The sequence below is a fragment of the Podarcis cretensis genome, assembly GCF_951804945.1.
Source record: "Podarcis cretensis genome assembly, chromosome: 3".
Lineage (NCBI taxonomy): Eukaryota > Metazoa > Chordata > Lepidosauria > Squamata > Lacertidae > Podarcis > Podarcis cretensis.
This window is the reverse complement of record NC_137172.1, coordinates 81,098,329-81,106,913: the sequence shown is the minus strand read 5'-3', so window position 1 is coordinate 81,106,913 and position 8,585 is coordinate 81,098,329. Positions and strand designations below refer to the sequence as shown.

The window sequence follows — 8,585 nt, the reverse complement described above, 5'->3', positions numbered from 1 at the left end:
CTGTAGCTTGTCATCAAGCAGGTTAGAAACAAGAATTCCTGTGTATTTAATTGAATTCCCCAAAAAGTTAATGAAGTGGCAGGCTCCTTCGTCACATCAGAAGACAAAGAGACATCCAATTCAGATGCTAAATAAATAAAGGCAGACATGATTCATCAATGTTGCCCAGGGCTGTCTTTTCTACAAAAAGGAAATGGCCCAAATAATGGTAAAATAAATCAGGTCCTATTCATTTCCTTGGTGCCTAATCTGGGAATGGACTAAACTCTTAGTTGCACAAAATATGGAGCAATCCGTTGGCACTGCCTTATCAAAGTAAAACTTGTCTTGAAGTGGAAAACAAGGCAAATAATAATAGAAACTCAGGTAAGCAAGCAGATTTCATATAGTCAGTGAAGCCCCTTGCCCATAGCTGTTGATCTTACCCACATCAGAATAAAAATATCCATCATGAACTGATCAAAAATCAAGAAAGATAGCATCATTCAGCGATTTTGGTTTGCTCCATTTCTCATATTTCCAATCTGAAATTCAGTTGTCCATATTTCTGCAGCAATTTGCATTTTTAAAAAAGAGAAATCCTCATGAAAATACTTCAGCATTTTAGTGTCAATTTCTCCTAATAAACACACATTTGTGTGCAGTTTTGACTATTGTACATGTTGTTTGTAAATGATTGCTCCTAATATAATGCATTTTTGTATATTACTTTCACTAATATATTCATTTTATGCACACTTTCTCCTAACACAATGCATTTTGTAAACATTGGATACTTAGAGAACTACATGGTGAACTTTGGATCCATGCAGATTTCAAAGGATGGCTGAGTTTTGGATCTCATAGTGTTTCCTAAAGTGTGAGTGAACTAAATCAAACCCCCCCCCCCGATCCCTATGTATGACATATGATGCATTAACCAGAACTCATGCGAGAGCTTTTGGGCAACAATCTCAAAGAATGGAGAAGGCAAAAGGGGAAACAGTTTTGACCTCACCAATCCCCCACTTAATTTTATAACCAGCCTTACTGCAACACTTTACTGAGCTCAAACAGGAAGCACCAGGCCCCTTGCTATGAAGCCAAATTGCTTTTTGAACTCATGTTCATGGATCAAATCCATGAAAACCAATGGAACCTATTTAAAAGTGGGCACTTTCATAACAATTGTATAATGAATTCTTTTTTTAACGGGAAGAGTGTGACATAATATAATAAATTATGTCCTTATCTCTGCAGATAGCCTGGTTGTCCTGGAGTCCCTCCCATGTGGACCGACATCTGTGGCAGGTGCAAAAGAAGGGTTTTTAAAGCACAGGACCTTCAAGGTGAACTGGGCAGAAGTGGGTTGAATCATGGTGTGGGATATTTCAAGATACATTTTTAAAGGATGCATAATTTTCTCCGGGGAGATTACTCAGAACATAACAAAGGAAGGCCTTTCCTAATTAAATACAACAGTACTTTTGGCAGTAAGGGGGGCAAGCTCTCAGACTCCGAGTCTCCTTAGATGGGCTCATTTCTTTGACAGTCTTTGGCCTTGACTTTCTGTCCTCAGAAATTCATTTCCAGCATCTCCTGCCAAACTGTCTTCTCTTCCTTCCTCTAGTTTATTTATCCTGAGCTCCTTTTGCCTGCCCTTTCTAACATTTCCTTCCCTTCCTGCTGTCAACTTGACAAACCCCTCACTTGGATCTCAGCTCTTTCTCTTTGTTTTCCTCTGTATCCTTCTCTCGGCTTTTTGCCTCATCCACCTCCGTAGCTGACACTGCCACTGAAAATGATGGAGAGACTTCGTTCTGTGGAGGCACAGCAGTATACCCACCACATCAGTGCACACAGAGGCTGGTATATGCACACAAGGATTGGTTTTCCCCCACACCACCCAAGTGAGAAGAAAAGGAAACAAGAGATTTTGTTTCCTACCCCCCAAACCCTCCCTGATGAATCATTTCATGATTCTGCCACAATCCTTCACAACGTTCCATGACTTATTCTACTTATCTCACTTAATTCAGTGGGATTTTGAAGCAGTTTAACACTGTGCAGGATTTCAGTCCACGTCTATAATTTTCCTTGGACTAAATGTTTTGCGGGGGGTAGGATTAGAGACAAAAAAATAAAGTATTTGATGCGGAAGAGCAAATTAATTCCATATAAGTAAAAAAAATCCCAAACAACCCTCATAATTCTAGAAATGTACAAATTAAATTTTACTCGGCCATTTTGTTGTCATTCTTGATCAGGAACTCAGTGTTCCATTACAGTATCGGTAATGAAAACACTGTACTTTCATAACAGGCTGTTAGTATTCCACAAAGATTGACTAAGCGGGCTAAAATTGGATGTATTTGTTACATTTGATTTCCTAAAAAATGTATGTGTGAAAAAAGAGGAGATTAGCAATCTATAGTGTTTTGCTGGACAGCATAGTACTTTGAAATCGTTTGTGGTTTTCATCACATGTCTGACACATCATATGCAAAGCAAATTGCTTATCATATTGCACATGTCACCTTTCCTCCCTCCTTTGCAAAGCCTGGATCCTGCATGCAAACTCTGAAATGGGATTGATCAAGTCTTAATGAAGCCAGACCTTTAGCTGAAATTCCAGCATTGCAAAGGGTTGGAATAGATGACCCTCAGGATCTCTTCCAACTCTACAATTCTGTGATTCTAAGGGGCCTTCCTATGTCCCACTTTCTATGTCCTTGCTCTGTACTTGGTGGTGGGAAGTCATGGAAGAGATGGTTTCATTTGTAATAGAAAGGCTGCAGGAGTGCCTAAGATTTTCTTATGAATTTGCAGTGTTGGTGGGTTAGATTTAGGAGCAGCTAGGGTGGAGGTGCCCTGCCATTTACCAGGCCTCATGGCACTGCCATCACTGTGGGTTACCAGGAAGGGGAGATGGTAGGGAGGTTGCTCAGAATGGGGACATAAGTGGGAACACCACACCCTCCCCACTGACCTCCCCATTTCCTGGTCCCTCCATCCAGTAAGCTACACTGGCCCTAGTGACAGCAGGCTTGCACTAGATGCCCATATGCTATCAGACCAGGTTCAAGGTTCTTCTATTAATTAAAAAAATTCACAGATTGTGTCCAGGATACTTCAGGGAGCACCTGATCCCTTTATTTCTGCTTTATGCTTGAGGTCTTTGGGAAGTCACTGTTAGTGGTCCCCTGTGGCTTGGACACAGGGCTTGTATCTGCGAGGAGCTGTGTTTTCGTTACTGTGGCCCCAATTATGTGGAATTCCTTTCCAGTTGAGGTCAGGTAGCCCCTTCCCTGTTGAACTTCTGTAGTTAGTAATAAAAAATTCTACTGGGCTTCTTAATTGAACTCTGATTTTATGGTTTTCTGTCTCTTGTTCCCTGCTTAGAGATAGCTGAATAAGCGGTATACAAATAGTTGAAATGGGTAAATGAAAACTAAATGCCCAAGCCCCTTCTTGCGGTAGCATAATGGAAACTGTACTTCTCATTATGTATATTAGCCTTGAATATAGTATAAATTGCATGGGGATATCTGATACCTGTCATGTGTACTCTGTAGGCAACCTGGCTTGAACCAGATCCTTACTGCCACCATTTCCAGGAAGCAGCACAAGTCAGAAGTTTTAGAAATTGTGCTTCTCAGTGCTATTCCAATTCCAGGAGGAAGGGCATGCGGGTACACTAGATGATGCCATTAGAAATGTTACAGAGCCTAGAGGCCTTCACTGTCTCAAAATTAATTTTTAAATGAGATTAATTTTCAGGCACCCAGCAGCCATTTTTAAAACATCAATTTAGAATTGGATGCAAGAGGGAGGAGCGGGGAGGGTCTGGTCATTGCCATCTGCTTTTGTATTTGATTTTTTCGTAAAGGGCTTCTAGTTGTGATACCAGTGTAATGGAGTTATGGTTCATTTGTATGGTTATTGCTGTTATTATTGACATGAAAACGTTATGAAAGTAGTCAGCCCCCTAGTCTGTACCAAAGCAAATATGTATAAACACATGCACATGAACTATTGATTAGCTAATTTAAAATGGTGATAAAATAATGTGACTAGTCTGGTCCCCGATAGCTTTTTACCCTAGATAATAACTCCAGATATTATATGTATTAATGATATCTGCATTAGTGCCAAGTAGAGTTCATTCTGGTTCAAGTTAATAAAACAACCGCTGAAGGAATTAATAAGAGCTTGCTACTTGTTGCAAAACAATTGAAACCCTGGAGGACTTGATATTAGAAAACTCCTGGGTGGTTGCTTCTTGTGAAAACTTTTGAATTAATTGTGTTAAATATAAACATTTCTTAACTCCTGCAAGATTTACATGCCATGTCTCTCTTATAAATGCCATTCCTAACTCTTACTGTTCCTTTGGGACTTATTTAATTTAGCAATTGCTTTAGAAAGCACTTCATAAAAAACAATTATTGAATTAATTGTGATATTTCTAGCATAGCGTTCATTTATGACATCCTCACCACCTGTAATCCCTTTCCACAATTCCCTTATAGAAGCAAAATTGAGTAATTTTCAGTTCCTATTATACTCTATATTTATGATTATAGTGGAAATCTTGGCATGCTTTATGTTTAGGTCTTACTGTGCAATCTCACCCAGGGAATATGCCAGTTGGAGCTCTTTTCTAGGGTCCTATACATGTTTATCCACATATATGCCCTACTGAGTTCAATGTGTCTTGCTACCATTTAAGCGTGTTATGTAATTGCAGTCTATAGATGTGTACATGCACAGTCTTAAAGTGCATTCACTGCCTCTTGCAGATGCTTGGACGGGGGGCAGATATATCTGAAATCTAGTGAAGTCATCAGTCAGTTATGAAGGCCATCAATCTTTGGACCCTTTCAGACAAGCAATTTATACTGGGCCTATTGTGCAAGGTAACAGCACTGCAGTAACTCATAACCATCCATTCATACAATGAGATCTACACCTGAGGCTCTTCTTCAGGCACTCCCAGCAGCAGAAGGTGGGAAGAGACCAGGAAGAGGGTCCTTTCAGTGGTGGCATCTTGCCAGTGGAAGACCTTCCTCAGGAACGGTCACTGGTGCTCACATTGCTATCATTTTGGTTCAATACGAAGGCCTTTCTATATTCACAGGTTTTTAAACATTGCTGCTATTACCAGCTTTTGCTAACTGTGGCTATGCTCTTATTAATCTTCCTTAGTTTAAACTGATGACCAAGATCCAGCAAGCTCAGTATGAATCCCACGGCCCTGAAAATGGAATTGTGGGGAACTTCTGTGTCCTTACTTTAGGCACTGCTACCATTTCCAACTTAGAATTACAGTAAATCATCCAAACTGGATTCTTTCACATAGAAGCAGCTTTAAATAACACAGGTCTAATTCTCACTGTAGATGCCATGTTGTAATTACCTTAGTTCAGAATAGGCATTGGTTTGACTCACAATGCTTCCATGTATTATGAGTTGAACATCATTTCTCCAGAAGCTCTTTGCCATCTCGGAATATTTCATGAGGTTCTTCACATGCGCAGGCTGCATTCAGATGGACCAGCCTCCTTTGTAGATAAAACCAGAAAGTTATGTACTGTTAGGTCCTTCCTTCTCAATGAAACTTCTGTTTATTACTGCGAAATTACATAACCAGACCACCCAACAAAGCAGCCTTTTGTTTAATGAGTGTTCCTTCTATTTGGCTCTGGTGTCTCAACTGCTCCTTGCAAATGTTTTATGTGGTTGTTGCCCCCCATCCAGACCTAAAATCCTCTCCTGCTTGGGGTGGCAATGGGGACAGGTTGAATTTCAGAGTGGCTCTTAGCCATGGCTAATACTAGCAGTAACAGTTCCCTGGGGCACTGTTGTGTGTGTACAGCCTCACCAGAGCTCTTAGAAACAGATGAGCTTTTTTTTTTTTTTTTTTGGCTAAACACTCACAAAATAGTCATAAATTCCAAGCTGGTTCCAATAGAAATGGATTGGTTTTTCACACAAACAGCAGCTGAGGCAATAAAACTGCTCCTGGATAGCTCACTACTTCAGGCTGCATGTGGGGGGTTATATTAAAAAAGGAAGCATTCCCTGCAAATGAATAACTAGTATATGAAAGAGCTATGCTTAAACTCTTTCCCCTGCTATCTAAGGTCACATTCGTACCGAGCATTTAAAGCACTATGATACCACTTTAACAGCCATTGCTTCCCCTTCAAAGAATCCTGCAAACTGCAGCTTGTTAACTGTAGGTGTTGAGAATTGTTTGGAGACCCCTATTTGCTTCTAGAGTATTTTAACAGTCAATTCCTCTTCTCAGCGAACTCTGGGAAATATATGTGAGGATAAGAGAGGTCTCCTAACAACTCTCAGCACCTACAGTTAACAAGCTACAGTTCCCGGGATTATTTTGGGATTCTATATGCATGCAGTTTTGTTTTCACGAAGAAGCATTAGACCAGTGTTTCCCAACCTTGTGCCTCCAGCTGTTTTTGGACTACAATTCCCATCATCCCTTGCCACTGGTCTTGCTAGTCAGGGATGATGGGAGTTGTAGTTCAAAAACAGCTGGAGGCACAAGGTTGGGAAACACTGCATTAGACCATACAATGCCCCACCCCATCTGAGGGGGTACAGTCCAGGAACAGTTTTTAGCACCCCACCTGATGAATGTGTGTCAACTATCCAAGACATCTCAAATAGGAAACTGCCTTAAAATGAGCCAGACCCTTGTTTCATCTAGCTCAGCATTGACTCCATGGACTGGAACTGGGTCTCCAAGATTTCAGACCCCACATCCCCAGCCCCACTAGGAGATGCCAGGGATTAAACCTGGGGGCTTCTGTATGCCACGGCCCTTCTCAATGAAATGCTACAGCTGCTATGGTCACCTTCTTTATAGCCTAGGGGGAACTTCATTGACCATATAGTCCTCCAAGGCACAGAACTGCACATAGAACGGCCTCTTCATGGTTGAACTACTGTATCTCTTTAATAAAATTTGCTCCATCTCAGAAAGCATTTCACAGTTGTGGAGCTAAGAAACCTATTAAAGTGTGTGTGTGTGTGTGCTCAGCTCAGAGTCTATCAAAGAAGAAGAAGGAGAGTTTGGATTTGATATCCCGCTTTATCACTACCCGAAGGAGTCTCAAAGCGGCTAACATTCTCCTTTCCCTTCCTCCCCCACAACAAACACCCTGTGAGGTGAGTGGGGCTGAGAGACTTCAAAGAAGTGTGACTGGCCTAAGGTCACCCAGCAGCTGCATGTGGAGGAGCGGGGACGTGAACCCAGTTCCCCAGATTACGAGTCTATCGCTCTTAACCACTACACCACACTGGCTCTATCAAAAGGTAGTGTGCATTGGCATTCTCTTCTCTTCCAACACAAACATTTTCCCCTCCTGTGCACATGGCTAGGTCCTGTTTTGTTTTATGACATACTGATTAAAATCTGGGAGGATCAACAGGGACCAGTGGGAATTTCTATGTTTCCTTCTTACCACTTCAGGCAAACACCCCAATATTAAAATCAAGCCACTGGGCGATTTGAAGAGTAAACAAACAAGCAGGCAAGCAAACAAACAAACTAATCAGATGTATGTATAAATTATGTTTGTTGGATTTTGAATGCTAATTTCACCAGATGACTTCTAGGTACGTTAATTGACAAATGTCATTATTCCTGCCCCTCCTTTGTTGGAACCTTATAGTTCAATCCCATGCATCTTTACTCAGATGTGAGTCCCATTGTGTTCAGTGGGACTTATTGCATAGGATTGCAGCCTAAGATGAGTTTATGTGATTTAATCATCCTTCTAATTATCCATTCTGTTCTTAAATTAAAACTCCCTCATTTCTTAGCCTAATAAATCTTAGGGTCACTTTTCACTACAATATTCACTACGATATGGAATTTTTTGTGCAAAGCCCTTGTGTACTGTATTACCTATGAAAGGTTTACGCACATTTGAAATAGGCTTCCACCCCTGCTACAATATGCTGAAGCATTAAAAGAAAAGGGAAAGGGCTACATATCTCTTTCCATACGTTTCAAAAGGGAAGGTCTATGCTTGCAACACTGATGTGCCTTTCACAGCTGATGAAGAGCAGTTATGTTCTGTAAGTATTCATACCAAAGAATTATGTAACTTGTGAGAAGCAGGTACAATGGTACCTCAGGTTACATATGCTTCAGGTTACATATGCTTCAGGTTACAGACTCTGCTAACCCAGAAATAGTGCTTCAGGTTAAGAACTTTGCTTCAGGATGAGAACAGAAATTGTGCTCCGGCGGCGCGGCGGAGGCCCCATTAGCTAAAGTAGTGCTTCAGGTTAAGAACAATTTCAGATTAAGAACGGACCCTACGGAACAAATTAAGTACTTAACCCGAGGTACCACTGTATTAGAATGTAAGGCGTTTCATACTGCTAATTGTTGTTATTACTCTTCCCTGTGACCCACCCTGGACACACTTCTGTTATATCTTTTCTGAAACAGGATTACTATAATGCTGTTTCCAAGATATAGATGAACTACTCCTTTAAATAGCACAGTACCATAATTTTATTTTCTCTACTCTCCCCTTCCTGTTTCTACTAATCCATGGATCATG

At 40.9% G+C, this 8,585-nt stretch overlaps 1 long non-coding RNA gene across 1 annotated transcript; it reads left to right on the top strand.

Annotated features, from left to right (window-relative positions):
• Positions 1-774: 774 nt before the first annotated feature.
• Positions 775-8,082, top strand: LOC307213293. The gene is made up of 4 exons (XR_013837464.1): positions 775-859; positions 1,240-1,328; positions 4,782-4,898; positions 7,949-8,082. It is a non-coding gene; the product is annotated as an uncharacterized lncRNA (long non-coding RNA).
• The last annotated feature ends 503 nt before the right edge of the window (positions 8,083-8,585 follow it).